Consider the following 15793-nt stretch of genomic DNA (forward strand, 5'->3'; position numbering starts at 1 on the left):
CCGCAAATCTGGGAGAGGGCCTAACCTCACCGCTGAGGAGACCATTGAACAACTGCATCAAGGTCGGGCCTATATCAGTTCCCATTATCTTGTAGAACTCTGCTGGCAAGCCATCAGGCCCTGGAGTTTTCTCTAATGTTAAATCTTTAATTGTGGCCAGAATTTCATTCAAGGCAATGGGGCTGTTAAGTCTGTCAAGTTGGGTACTGTCAACCATCGGTATCTGTAACTGTTCCCAGAATCTGTCTATATCCCTTGGCAGTACGTCCTGTGATGAGTAGAGGTCTTTGTAAAAGTCAGTAAACGCCCTTTGGATGTCTTCCTCCCTATTCAACACTACGTCGCCCTGCTTAATAGCCAGTATATGGTTTCTTTTTGTCGACAATTTCGTCATTCTCGCTAACAGTTTTCCCGTCTTGCCTCCAAACCTGTAGTACCTGGCCTTGCATTTTAGCGTGGGTCTTGTTAGTTTGTTGGAGTATATAGTCATCTCTTGTGCGCTTAATGTCTTTGTATTTGAGTCTGTTAATGTTGTTTGGATTCCTGAGATATTTATTCCTTGCATTTAAAATCTGCGCTAGTAGGAGCTCTGACTGTGCCTTGCTCTTTTTTTTAATGTTTGCAGCATAAGCAGAAATGACCCCCCTTAAGACGGCCTTAGCTGTTTCCCAGAACAGTATAGGGTCACCTACATGTGGCTGGTTGGTCTCTACGTATGCCAGCCATTCCCCTAAAATGTGTCTATAGAAGTTGGGATCTTTACATAAATACGCTGGGAACACCCACCGATTAGTTTTCCCCCTCCTGGGACTAAGTTGAATCTAAACTGCTACTGGAGCATGATCTGAGATCGTTATTGGGTCTATCTCAGCACCCACCACCCTGGGGCATAACTCTGTGGATATCAGAAAGTAATCAAGTCTGGCCATGGTGTCTTTTGCTACTGACATGCAGGTATAGTCTCTCTGCTCCGGGTATCTGGCTCTCCAGATATCTTGTAGACCTAAAGTTTTCCTAAAGGTGTGAAGTATCAGGGATTCTTTTTTGGAGTTTCTAAAGCTCTGAGGGGTAGCGGCTTTCCTATTTGGGTTATAGAATCTATCAGCAGGGACCTGAGGAGCAATGTTAAAGTCTCCTCCGACAACAGTGGGCAGTGTGGTAAACTGTATTATCTTAGCTTGTAAACCCCTCCAGAAGTGTTGTTTCTGTCTTTGTGGCCCGTATACTCCAACCAAAGCAAAGGGGACTCCCAGGACCTCTAATTGGAGCATTACAAATCTCCCTTCTTGATCTATTTCAGTCTTAGTGATAGTGTACGTCAGGTTTTTCCTAAATAGTACCGCCACACCCCTAGCTCGTCTCAGTTCGTATGGGGTATATACAACTTCTCCCACCCAGCCCAGTTTCAATTTTTGGTGTTCTAGCTGCGACAAATGTGTCTCTTCTAGTATAGCTATGTCAACCCTTCTAGAGCTTAAATAACGTAGGATAGATCTGCGTTTTTGCAGAGAGGTTATGCCTCCTACATTCCAGCTCATAATATGTAGATTATGTGTCATCTGTAACTCGGTTTGTGATTGGGAAGTAGAATAAAGAATTGTCTACACGTAAGTCTGGTATCTCAATGTGTGTGGAGCATTCTGGGTGTCTTGTTTGAACCTTACCACCAGGATTCAGAATAAAAACATTTCCCTCTGTCAAAGAGTCCCGGGGGGGGGGGAGGAGAGCATCATGCCAGCTAACTAAAAATAAAAACAACACGGTTAACAACATTAAAGAAAAAATCAACAAGCAAAAACAAACATATATTTTGAATATCTAAGCAATAATACTGCACAGAAAATAAACCCCTGGAACAGCAAGATCCTGGATTACCTTGTACCAAGTGGCCAGGAATGCTACGAAATTATATACCCAGAGGACCTCAAAACTGGAGCAGCCCAAAAAGGATTTAAAGAAAACATCCTAATCAACAACCCTGAACTACTTATCACTGATTATTCTTATAGAGACCAAAAAAAGCACAAAACAAACTTATTATTTCATACAGAGCAAAAAGATGCCTGGCACCAAACCTTACAGGAGAACTTTATTAACATTAAAAAAAAAGGGAAATGGGAACGGAAGACAGATCATTGTGCCCGATGGAGAAGACTGTGAAAATACGCTTTATACAATAAATATATATAATAACGGCACAGTAATGATACAAGGAAGCGAATCTAGTCTGGATTTATTTGAAACACAGTTTAAAACACTGAAACAGAAAAGCTTGGTGAATAGAGAACTCGCTATTAGGAAAGAAGAACTAAATAAAACCTCATCAGATATTGTATCAACAGAAAATACAAGGGTATCACAGACAGAGAAACAGAATAAAACAGTGAAACACTCACCCATAACTGACAAAGCTCTAAGGGACTGTTTGGCCTTACTAGAAAGAGACTTTGCAGAGTTCTGTGAATCAACAAAAAAGGACCTTGTACAAAAAGATCACTTAGAATGGGTAAAGCAAGAGCTCATGACCATCAAGCAGGAGCACAAACAGGAAATCCAGGAAATAAGATCACAAATCTCTGATCTAATTATTGACAATGAAAGATTAAAATGTGATCTCAAGAAATCCAAGGAAGAACTGAAACGCCATCAGGAAAATCACCCAAACAACCAATACATAGCTCCACATAGACCAACAACAAACCTTTAAAAGAACAAAATAGTACATAACCCAGCGACAGTGACCTTGGGAGAAACAAGGCAGAAAGAACCACAAGCAGGGACCCATAGACCAGACACAGCCCCCTGCCAAGCAACAACAGACTACAGCCCAGGTCAGAGCAGAAAACCAAGCAGAGCAGCTGGCCAGTGTACTGGGGGCCACTAAGGAAATCCCTGAAAAACCACTACAGAATCTTACAAAAAATAAACCAGAAGAGCACACAAGACAAACCCCTGAAACAGATGTTCTCATCTTAATGGACTCAAATGGCAAATACCCAGATGGAAAACGCCTCTTCCCTGGTAAGAGAGTTCTCCAGTACAAATGTGTAAACATGGAAAAAGCAAAAGAGAGAATTCTAAACCCAAATTTTAATAACCCAAAATACATAATCATCCACACTGGCTCAAATGAAATGCAAGATCCAGAGAAATATATTAATGCAATGGAAGACCTGATAACTATCACAAGAAATAAATTCCCACTAACAAAAATCATCCTTTCTAGCCTATTACCAAGGAGTGGCATACACAGTGATATTGTCCAAAACATCAATATGCAACTAAAGGGTTTTGCTCAAACCCCAAACATAATGGTGGCCGAACACCACAACATAAACTGTACATACCTATATGATCAAGTACATCTGAACAAACGGGGGGTACGTATGTTTGCCAAAAATCTAAAAGATACAACACTGGAGCGCAACATACTCACTTCACATTTAGAGAGACCCCCCCCCCCCCGATAATAACAGGGATAGAACAACTACACATTGGAGTGGGTACTCATATACATGGAATAAAAGTAAAAAATCCTTGATACCCTCAAATGGACGGTACAGGGAGAGCCTACAGGCTCCTAACAACAGCAAATACAGTGCCCACTACAGAGACTTCCAAAGAAATAGAAGGCAAAATACGCAGGCAGACTCAGAACTTAGGGAAATTCGAGAACTTATCCATGCACTATATGAAAAGCTTTAGAAACAAACCAGGATATCACAAATTAACTGTAAGAGGGAAAACAAGCAACAAACAAACCTTAATTCTCACAGCCTGAAAGCTTAACCTCTTAAGTACATATGACGGAATTTTTCCGTCATAAAACAATTGAGCAAACTGAAAGCTGTGTCCTTAAAGGGTTAATTAGCACACTATAGACTGAACACAATATGAACAGTCTCACTATTAGCAGCTGGAACATACAAGGACTCACTTCCTCCACCTTTGGAGACAAAATCAGAGATCCTGATTTTCAACAAAATATAAGAAACCATGATATTATCTTGTTACAGGAGACATGGCAAGATAGAAGCACAGCATCATCTTGCCATATGGACTATAAAGAGTTAATCATTCCTGCAACAACAAAAAATAAGAAAGGAGGGAGACTCTCAGGGGGGTTATTAGTGTGGTACAAAGAGAGTCTCAAACCATTTATCACCCCAGTGAAGAGAGGTGCAACACATCTGTGGATACAAATATCAAAGAACCTTGTACAGACATCTCACAATTAGTGATGTCGCGAATAGTTCGCCGGCGAACATAGCATGTTCGCATTCGCTGCGGTGGGCGAACATATGCGATGTTCGATCCGCCCCCTATTCGTCATCATTGAGTAAAACTTTGATCCTGTACCTCACAGTCAGCAGGCACATTCCAGCCAATCAGCAGCAGACTCTCCCTCCCAGACCCTCCTACCTCCTGGACAGCATCCATTTTAGATTAATTCGGAAGCTGCATTCTTAGTGAGAGGAGGGACAGTGTAGCTGCTGCTGATTTAATAGGGAAATCAATAGCTAGGCTAGTGTATTCAGTGTCCACTACAGTCCTGAAGGACTCATCTGATCTCTGCTGTAAGGACAGCACCCCAAAAAGCCCTTTTTAGGGCTAGAACATCAGTCTGTTTTTTTTTCCTGTGTAATCTAATTGCAGTTGCCTGTCTGCCAGCGTGTGTGTCAGGCTCACAGCGTATACTGTGCCCACTTGCCCAGTGCCACCACTCATATCTGGTGTAACAGTAGTGTAAATTTAAAAAAAACAACACTTTTTTGACTGTGTTAAATAATAGCAGTCAGTTTCCTTCACACGTGTGCGTTTCAGTGCCTGCCTGCCAGGGCACAGTGTCACCCCAGTGCAATTCATATCTGGTGTAACAGTAGTGTAAATTAAAAAAAAAACCCACACTTTTTTGACTGTGTTAAATAATAGCAGTCGGTTTCCTTCACAAGTGTGCGTTTCAGTGCCTGCCAGGGCATAGTGTCACCCCAGTGCAACTCATATCTGGTGTAACAGTAGTGTAAATTTAAAAAAAAAAAACACTTTTTTGACTGTGTTAAATAATAGCAGTCAGTTTCCTTCACACGTGTGCGTTTCAGTGCCTGCCAGGGCACAGTGTCACCCCAGTGCAACTCATATCTGGTGTAATAGTAGTGTAAATTTAAAAAAAACAACACTTTTTTGACTGTGTTAAATAATAGCAGTCAGTTTCCTTCACACGTGTGCGTTTCAGTGCCTGCCAGAGCACAGTGTCACCCCAGTGCAACTCATATCTGGTGTAACAGTAGTGTAAATTTAAAAAAAAAACACTTTTTTGACTGTGTTAAATAATAGCAGTCAGTTTCCTTCACACGTGTGCGTTTCAGTGCCTGCCAGGGCACAGTGTCACCCCAGTGCAACTCATATCTGGTGTAACAGTAGTGTAAATTTAAAAAAGACAACACTTTTTTGACTGTGTTAAATAATAGCAGTCAGTTTCCTTCACACGTGTGCGTTTCAGTGCCTGCCAGGGCACAGTGTCACCCCAGTGCAACTCATATCTGGTGTAACAGTAGTGTAAATTTAAAAAAAAAAACACTTTTTGACTGTGTTAAATAATAGCAGTCAGTTTCCTTCACACGTGTGCGTTTCAGTGCCTGCCAGGGCACAGTGTCACCCCAGTGCAACTCCTATCTGGTGTAACAGTAGTGTACATTTAAAAAAAACAACACTTTTTTGACTGTGAAATAATAGCAGTCAGTTTCCTTCACACGTGTGCGTTTCAGTGCCTGCCTGCCAGGGCACAGTGTCACACCAGTGCAACTCATATCTGGTGTAACAGTAGTGTACATTTAAAAAAAACAACACTTTTTTGACTGAAATAATAGCAGTCAGTTTCCTTCACACGCACGTTTCACTGCCTGCCTGCCAGGGCACAGTGTCACACCAGTGACACCACTCATATCTGTTGTAACAGTAGTGTACATTTAAAAAAACCAACACTTTTTTGACTGTGAAATAATAGCAGTCAGTTTCCTTCACACGTGTGCGTTTCAGTGCCTGCCTGCCTGCCAGGGCACAGTGTCACACCAGTGCAACTCATATCTGGTGTAACAGTAGTGTACATTTAAAAAAAAAAAACACTTATAGGGGATGTAACAGGGATTAAACTGATAAGAATAGTACTACTTAACACACCACTCCTATCTGGTGGCACATTAGGGGCGTAGTTTGCGGCGCAAGCGAGGGAACCCCCGCCGCCCGCAGTTTCAGCTCGCAACTCGAGCTATCCAATATACGGCGCCGTCAGTGCCGTAAGTCGGATAAACCAGCGATGTCCAGAAATCTGCGTAAGTACAAATTTCTGGAGTCGCCAGTGACTTACGGCACTTTAGAAACTGCCGGCGCCTACAAAACCTGACTAAAGTATGAAATCACCCGCACTGTCCAACACGCCTCCTAAATATAGCCCGACACGTCTAACCCTCTATCCGCTATCCCCCCTCACTATCCTAACAATAAAAAAAGTTATTAACCCCTAAACCGCCGCTCCCGGACCCCGCCGCCACCTAATAAAGTTATTAACCCCTAAACCGCCGCTCCCGGACCCTGCCGCCAGCTATATTAAATCTATAACCCCCTAAAGTGAGCCCCTAACACCGCCGCCATCTACCTTACCTACCCCCTAAAGTGAGCCCCTACCCCGCCGCCATCTACCTTACCTACCCCCTAATGTGAACCCCTTACACCGCCGCCATCTACCGTACCTACCCCCTAAAGGGAGCCCCTACCCCGCCGCCATCTATTTTAAAATTATTAACGCCTAATTTAATCCCCTACCCCACCGCCATCTATATTAAATTATTTAACCCCTAAAATACTAAACTATCCCTACCACTAAACCTAAGTCTAACCCTACAAATAGCCCTGAAAAGGGCTTTTTGCGTGGCATTACCACAAAGTAAACTGCTCTTTTGCCAGCCCTTAAAAGGGCTTTTTGCGGGGCATGCCCCAAAGAAAACTGCTCTTTTACCAGCCCTTAAAAGGGATTTTGGCGGGGCTTTGTCACAAAGTAATCAGCTCTTTTGCCTACAATCTAAATCCCCCTACACCGCTGCCACCTATAATAAATGTATTAACACCTAATCTAATCCCCCTACACCGCCGCCACCTATATTAAACACATTAACCCCTACAGGCCCATTTATCAAGCTCCGTACGGAGCTTGAAGGGCCGTGTTTCTGGCGAGTCTTCAGACTCGCCAGAAACACAACTTATGAAGCAGCGGTCTAAAGACCGCTGCTCCATAACCCTGTCCGCCTGCTCTGAACAGGCGGACAGGAATCGCCGGACATCAACCCGATCGAATACGATCGGGTTGATTGACAGCTCCCTGCTGGCGGCCGATTGGCCGCGAGTCAGCAGGGGGCGGCGTTGCACCAGCAGCTCTTGTGAGCTGCTGGTGCAATGTTAAATGCGGAGAGCGTATTGCTCTCCGCATTTAGCGAGGTCTTGCGGACCTGATCCGCAGTGTCGGATCAGGTCCGCAAGCCCTTTGATAAATGGGCCTGCTAATCTAATCCCCCTACACCGCCGCCAGCTATATTAACCCTAATTATATTAGGGTTAATATAGTTAATATAATTATTATATATATTAACTATATTAACCCTAATTATATTAGGGTTAATATAGTTAATATCGTTCTTATATTATATATATATTAAGTATAATAACCCTATCTAACTCTAACATCCCTAACTAAACTCTTATTAAAATAAATCTAATATTAATATTTTTAATGAAAATATTCCTATTTAAATCTAAATACTTACCTATAAAATAAACCCTAAGATAGCTACAATGTAATTAATAATTACATTGTAGCTATTTTAGGGTTTATATTTATTTTACAGGTAACTTGGTATTTATTTTAACTAGGTATAATAGCTATTAAATAGTTATTAACTATTTAATAGCTACCTAGTTAAAATAATTACCAATTTACCTGTAAAATAAATCCTAACCTAAGTTACAAATACACCTACACTATCAATAAATTAAATAAACTACAAATATCTAAACTAAAATACAATTAAATAAACTAAACTAAATTACAAAAACAAACAAACACTAAATTACAAAAAATAAAAAAAGATTACAAGATTTTTAAGCTAATTACACCTATTCTAAGCCCCCTAATAAAATAATAAAGCCCCCCAAAATAAAAAAAATTCCCTTTTACCTTACCAGCCCTTAAAAGGGCCTTTTGCGGGGCATGCCCCAAAGAAAACGGCTCTTTTGCCTGAAAAAAAAACACAATACCACCCCCCAACATTACAACCCACCACCCACATACCCCTAATCTAACCCAAACCCCCCTTAAATAAACCTAACACTACCCCCCTGAAGATATCCCTACCTTGTCTTTACCCAACCGGGCCGAACTCCTCATCCGATCCGGGCGATGTCTTTATCCAAGCGGCAGCAAAGTCTTCTTCCATCCGGCGGCATCTTCCATCAAGCGGCATCTTCAATCTTCTTTCTTCGCTCCTCCGACGCGGAGCATCCATCCCGGCCGACGACTGAACGACGAATGAGGTACCTTTAAATGACGTCATCCAAGATGGCGTCCGTTGAATTCCGATTGGCTGATTGGATTCTATCAGCCAATCGGAATTAAGGTAGAAAAATCAAGTTCAATCCAATTGGCTGATTGGTTTTGTAATTTAGTGTTTGTTTTTTTTGTAATTTAGTTTAGTTTATTAAATTGTATTTTAGTTTAGATATTTGTAGTTTATTTAATTTATTGATAGTGTAGGTGTATTTGTAACTTAGGTTAGGATTTATTTTACAGGTAAATTGGTAATTATTTTAACTAGGTAGCTATTAAATAGTTATTAACTATTTAATAGCTATTGTACCTAGTTAAAATAAATACCAAGTTACCTGTAAAATAAATATAAACCCTAAAATAGCTACAATGTAATTATTAATTACATTGTAGCTATCTTAGGGTTTATTTTATAGGTAAGTATTTAGATTTAAATAGGAATATTTTCATTAAAAATATTAATATTAGATTTATTTTAATAAGAGTTTAGTTAGGGATGTTAGAGTTAGATAGGGTTATTATACTTAATATATATATATAATATAATAACGATATTAACCCTAATATAATTAGGGTTAATATATATAATATAATAATTATATTAACTATATTAACCCTAATATAATTAGGGTTAATATAGTTAATATAGCTGGCGGCGGTGTAGGGGGATTAGATTAGGGGTTAATGTGTTTAATATAGGTGGCGGCGGTGTAGGGGGATTAGATTAGGGGTTAATACATTTATTATAGGTGGCAGCGGTGTAGGGGGATTTAGATTGTAGGCAAAAGAGCAGTTTACTTTGTGACAAAGCCCCGCCAAAAGCCATTTTAAGGGCTGGTAAAAGAGCAGTTTTCTTTGGGGCCTTCCCCCGCAAAAAGCCCTTTTCAGGGCTATTTGTAGGGTTAGACTTAGGTTTAGTGGTAGGGATAGTTTAGTATTTTAGGGGTTAAATAATTTAATATAGCTGGCGGCGGGGTAGGGGGATTAGATTAGGGGTTAATTAATTTAATATAGGTGGCGGCGGGTTAGGGGCATTAAATTAGGGGTTAATTAATTTAATATAGGTGGCGGCGGGGTAGGGGCATTAAATTAGGGGTTAATTAATTTAATATAGGTGGTGGCGGGGTAGGGGGATTAAATTAGGGGTTAATAATTTTAAAATAGATGGCGGCGGGGTAGGAGCTCACTTTAGGGGGTAGGTAAGGTAGATGGCGGCGGTGTAAGGGGCTCACTTTAGGGGGTAGTTTAATATAGTTGGCGACGGTGTAGGGGGATCACATTAGGGGGTAGTTAATGTAGGCAGCGGTTTAGGGGTTAAATATTTTATTAGGGATTGCGGCGGGGGATCGCGGTTGACAGGTAGATGCGTTAGGTGTTAGGTTTATTTTGCAGGCAGTTTAGGGAGTTACGGGGCTCCAATAGTCAGCGTAAGGCTTACTACGGCTGCTTTTTGTGGCGAGGTAAAAATGGAGTAAGATTTCTCCATTTTCTCCATGTAAGTCCTTACGCTGTATATTGGATACCAAACTGCGCTGGTTTGGTATACCTGCCTATGGCCCAAAAAACTACGGGCGACGGCAGAAATATACGGGCGTAACTTCTAGGTTACGCCGTATATAGGATACCAAACCAGCGCAAAATTCAGCGTCGCCGGCATTTGCGGGCGACGCTGCATATTGGATCGGGCCCTAGATTGCACGCGCAGTGCCCCAAATTTGAAGTAGGAGGACCGACCAAGCATCTTTTTCCATCTCCCGTTTCCTAAAATCGATGCCATATATACGTCCCCTGATAAGGGACATAACAGGGATTAAACTGATAGGAATAGTACTACTTAACACACCTTATAATAACGCAGAGAGAGGCAATGCAGAGAGAGGAGTCTGAAGAAGAGGAGTCAGAGGAGGAAGGTGGCTTTGAGGAGGTGGAAGACCAAACACAGCAGGTGTCCCAGGGGGCTTATTGTCACCTTTCGGGGACCCTTGGTGTTGTATGTGGCTGGGTGGAGGAAGAGACCTTCAATGACATCAGTGAGGACAAGGAACGGGACATGGCTAGCTTGGTATCCAACCTTGTGCAAATGGGGAGTTTGCGGTTGTGCAAATGGACTGTTTGCGGTTGTTTGCGGTGCGTTAAACGGGGAGTTTGGTCTGTCACTGTGAAGCGGGCGTAACCCTTACACTACCTGATCGATACAACATCATACCTGATGTTTTAAAACACTTATTCCAAACAATTTAGGAATGTTAAGTGATTTATGCCCTTTATGGATTAAAACCGGACTCTGCATCAACTATGTAATTTTCCATGGGAGTTTTGCCATGGATCCCCCTCCGGCATGCCACAGTCCAGGTGTTAGTCCCCTTGAAACAACTTTTCCATCACTATTGTGGCCAGAAAGAGTCCCTGTGGGTTTTAAAGTTCACCTGCCTATTGAAGTCTATGGCGGTTCGCCCGGTTCACCGGTTCGCGAACAGTTGTGGAAGTTTGCGTTCGCCGTTCGCGAACGCAAAATTTTATGTTCGCGACATCACTACTCACAATCTCTACCTCTGTGTCATATACATTCCACCACGGGAATCACCATATTATGACCCAGAATACTTCAATACACTGCAGGAGGAGATCTCAAACTTTCAAACAAAAGGACAAATTATGCTAATCGGAGACATGAATGCTTGCACAAGCAATGCAAGGGACTGTACCCCCAGCCAAGGAAATAAACATATACAGTATTTGGAAAGAGTATGAATTTTGACACCCTGATGGACACTCAGAGAAACAGCTATGATAAAATAATAAACACACATGGGGAAAAATTCCTTGATGTTTGTAAAAGATTAGGGCCTCTACAGGGAGTGCAGAATTATTAGGCAAGTTGTATTTTTGAGGATTAATTTTATTATTGAACAACAACCATGTTCTCAATGAACCCAAAAAACTCATTAATATCAAAGCTGAATAGTTTTGGAAGTAGTTGTTAGTTTGTTTTTAGTTATAGCTATTTTAGGGGGATATCTGTGTGTGCAGGTGACTATTACTGTGCATAATTATTAGGCAACTTAACAAAAAACAAATATATACCCATTTCAATTATTTATTTTTACCAGTGAAACCAATATAACATCTCAACATTCACAAATATACATTTCTGACATTCAAAAACAAAACAAAAACAAATCAGTGACCAATATAGCCACCTTTCTTTGCAAGGACACTCAAAAGCCTGCCATCCATGGATTCTGTCAGTGTTTTGATCTGTTCACCATCAACATTGCGTGCAGCAGCAACCACAGCCTCCCAGACACTGTTCAGAGAGGTGTACTGTTTTCCCTCCTTGTAAATCTCACATTTGATGATGGACCACAGGTTCTCAATGGGGTTCAGATCAGGTGAACAAGGAGGCCATGTCATTAGATTTTCTTCTTTTATACCCTTTCTTGCCAGCCACGCTGTGGAGTACTTGGACGCGTGTGATGGAGCATTGTCCTGCATGAAAATCATGTTTTTCTTGAAGGATGCAGACTTCTTCCTGTACCACTGCTTGAAGAAGGTGTCTTCCAGAAACTGGCAGTAGGACTGGGAGTTGAGCTTGACTCCATCCTCAACCCGAAAAAGCCCCACAAGCTCATCTTTCATGATACCAGCCCAAACCAGTACTCCACCTCCACCTTGCTGGCGTCTGAGTCGGACTGGAGCTCTCTGCCCTTTACCAATCCAGCCACGGGCCCATCCATCTGGCCCATCAAGACTCACTCTCATTTCATCAGTCCATAAAACCTTAGAAAAATCAGTCTTGAGATATTTCTTGGCCCAGTCTTGACGTTTCAGCTTGTGTGTCTTGTTCAGTGGTGGTCGTCTTTCAGCCTTTCTTACCTTGGCCATGTCTCTGAGTATTGCACACCTTGTGCTTTTGGGCACTCCAGTGATGTTGCAGCTCTGAAATATGGCCAAACTGGTGGCAAGTGGCATCTTGGCAGCTGCATGCTTGACTTTTCTCAGTTCATGGGCAGTTATTTTGCGCCTTGGTTTTTCCACACGCTTCTTGCGACCCTGTTGACTATGTTGAATGAAACGCTTGATTGTTCGATGATCACGCTTCAGAAGCTTTGCAATTTTAAGAGTGCTGCATCCCTCTGCAAGATATCTCACTATTTTTGACTTTTCTGAGCCTGTCAAGTCCTTCTTTTGACCCATTTTGCCAAAGGAAAGGAAGTTGCCTAATAATTATGCACACCTGATATAGGGTGTTGATGTCATTAGACCACACCCCTTCTCATTACAGAGATGCACATCACCTAATATGCTTAATTGGTAGTAGGCTTTCGAGCCTATACAGCTTGGAGTAAGACAACATGCATAAAGAGGATGATGTGGTCAAAATACTCATTTGCCTAATAATTCTGCACTCCCTGTATATATATATGCAAACAACAAATGTTGTGCAAAGGAGATTTTCAGGGACATTTCCAGGGACAAAAAAATCCAGGGACTGTCCCTGGAAATTAGGGACTGTTGGCAACTATGCAAAAACTCAAATTCCTATTGTTCTCTAAAGAGGTACAGCACTCATTAAATTATACCTATCTTGGGCTTACACTGAGTGCATCAGGAAGCTTTAAAATGGCCATCAAAACACTGCAAGAAAAAGCCCTTAGAGCCTTCCATGCAATAAAGAAGCTGCTAGCCAGTCTAAACCCTCCTCCAGAACTGTTACTTAAGGTATTTGAAAGCACCATTATACCAATGGGTCTGGGGCCCAACACTGACCAAGAACTACCGAGAATGGGACAAACTTCCTACACCCTACTTGTCCTGGGCACTCCCCCCTGCACGTAGACCATACTGATAATTAACTCCTTTACTGTCGCATCTCAGGTAAAAGTAACTAACTCCATAGCTGTCAGAGAGGGTTAATCATCCATGTGTTCCTTTGTGCAGTCTGGCAATCTAGGGGTTTATTGGGTCCACTTGCTTGATCCAATTCCTTTGTAGGTTCCTGTGTGGATTGGCACTGTGGTTGAATATTCTGAGTCATGAAAAAAACATTTTGTGCTTCACGTCCCTTTAAGCTGGTTAGGTAGAATTGAAAGGTGTTTCTTTTACATCTCACACACCATAACCCATTTGGTGATCTAAATATAATATTAAAAACAGATATCACTTCACGCTATAATATATTAGCTATTAAGAGACTATATAAAAAAAGAAAAAGGAGTTTCTGAAAACCTGGGTGTACCCAAAACTGACTTGCTGGTGTGCCCTTGGTTCTCTCCCATCACATGCAGCATTAGGAGTGATGATTAGACAAAGGGCTCCGCTTAGCTTAGCGTAGAACCGAAGACACTGCTTTGAGCCCTAGTAGTAATGGAGGAACAGCGACCTGTATTTATTACCGCACATTGGCTTATTGCGACTAGCTACATGTATCTTTCACTTAAGCCTGTCCATGGTCAACTGTTAATTGGAGGTTCACACAGAGCGTGTGACATATACACTGCTACTGGCCCCTCTACTTGTTTTAGCCTTTACACACTGGTGCTTGCTTCAAGAGCCTGGTGTACGGCTTACATTGTATATTGACTTTGTGATAGTATGTGACTTTAGTTTGTAGCGTTCGTATAAGCAATCAACTTTTGTAATAAATTTTATGTGATTATAATTAACCAGCTTGTTGTAATTACTTTGTAGCAGTGATTTCACACAGCATGTGTGCTACTGCCTATGATGTAAAGCTAAGCTAACGCTTTTGACCTGTATAACAACTACTGACATGTGCCAATACTTGCCTATCATTTCCGCCCTTCTTGCAAGTGCTGACATCACTTCCGTGTGTAAAAGGTTGCACATGTCCGTTTTCCGTCTGCACCTAGATTGTGTTTAGCTGGCGTTCTAAGAAGATGACCACTCTACGAGCGTTCACTTGCGACGATTTGTTCTGGTTCAATAACATGTGAGACTTATTCTTACATAGATTATTAGTGTCTGTGTGTGCATTTGAATATGGAGATCGCGTGTGCCCTAGTTTATTAGGGGATCTAGGTAGGAATAAGGGGTGCACAGCATGACAACGAGGTCAATAATGAGCATCAGATATTGCACCCATTACGTGTGCTTCCTTTTACAACACTCAGTCAGGAGATGCAGAGAGAAATAGGGAGCTCATAACATTACACAGTGGGCATGATTTACCCCTCTTAATTTTATATTAGAATATTTGAATAATCCTGGTTTATGTTGATGACTGTATGGTGGAGATTTACCAACAGGAGAATGGGCAATAAAAAACAACAAAAAAACACTCTTTTCAATTAACTCCTGTTATAAAATTTTTGTCTTATTCTCTTCATATACTTCATTGAAGAGTAAGCCTAGATAGACTGATAGGAGTTTAGGAGCGTGCGCATGTCTTTAACATTCTATGGCAGTAGTATTTGCAACAATGTATAAGATTGTTATAAACATTGTTACAACCACTTCTGTCAGATGACTGAAGAGTGCACAGTCCTGAGTTCACCTAGAATTACTCTTTAACCCCTTAAAGTGAATGTAAAGTTGAATGAGTCCCCGTTTTTTTAAAAAAATACTATTAAAAACAGGGACACTTTCATTCATTAAATTTTACATTACATCATTTTTAAAAAATACCTTTTTTCTTTAGAAAACCCAGACCGGCGATCCTCCACCTGGAGCTCCTCTATACTTAGCACAGCAATGACAAAACCGGTTTCCTCCAATCATGGCGTGCACCCCCCAGAGCGTCCAGCTCGTGAGGCCACGCAATGATTGGAGGAAGCCGGTTTCGTCATCAATATGCTAAGTACAGCATGAGAAGCGGGCTGAGGATCTAGGTCTAGGTTTCCTAAAGAAAAAGGTTAGTATTTAAATAAAAAAACAAAAAATGCTGCAATGTAAAGTTTAATGAATGAAAGTGACTCCGTATTTAATAGTATTTTAACCACTTAGGGCTAGATTTATCAAGCCCCTGCGGCAGCAAGTTCTCACAAGAACTTGCTCGCCGCGATTTATCAAGCAGCGGTTACCAGACCGCTGCTTCCCTAACATCTTCGCCACCTCTATTGTGGCGAAATTAAATCTCCTCGGTCGAGTCCGACCGAGGAGATTGACAGCTCCTGCCCGTGCGTGATTGGCTGTGCGCGGGCAGGGGGCAGGATTGCACGCGAGTGCAAAATTGCGCTC

The sequence above is a fragment of the Bombina bombina genome, chromosome 4, assembly GCF_027579735.1.
Source record: "Bombina bombina isolate aBomBom1 chromosome 4, aBomBom1.pri, whole genome shotgun sequence".
Taxonomy (NCBI): Eukaryota; Metazoa; Chordata; class Amphibia; order Anura; family Bombinatoridae; genus Bombina; species Bombina bombina.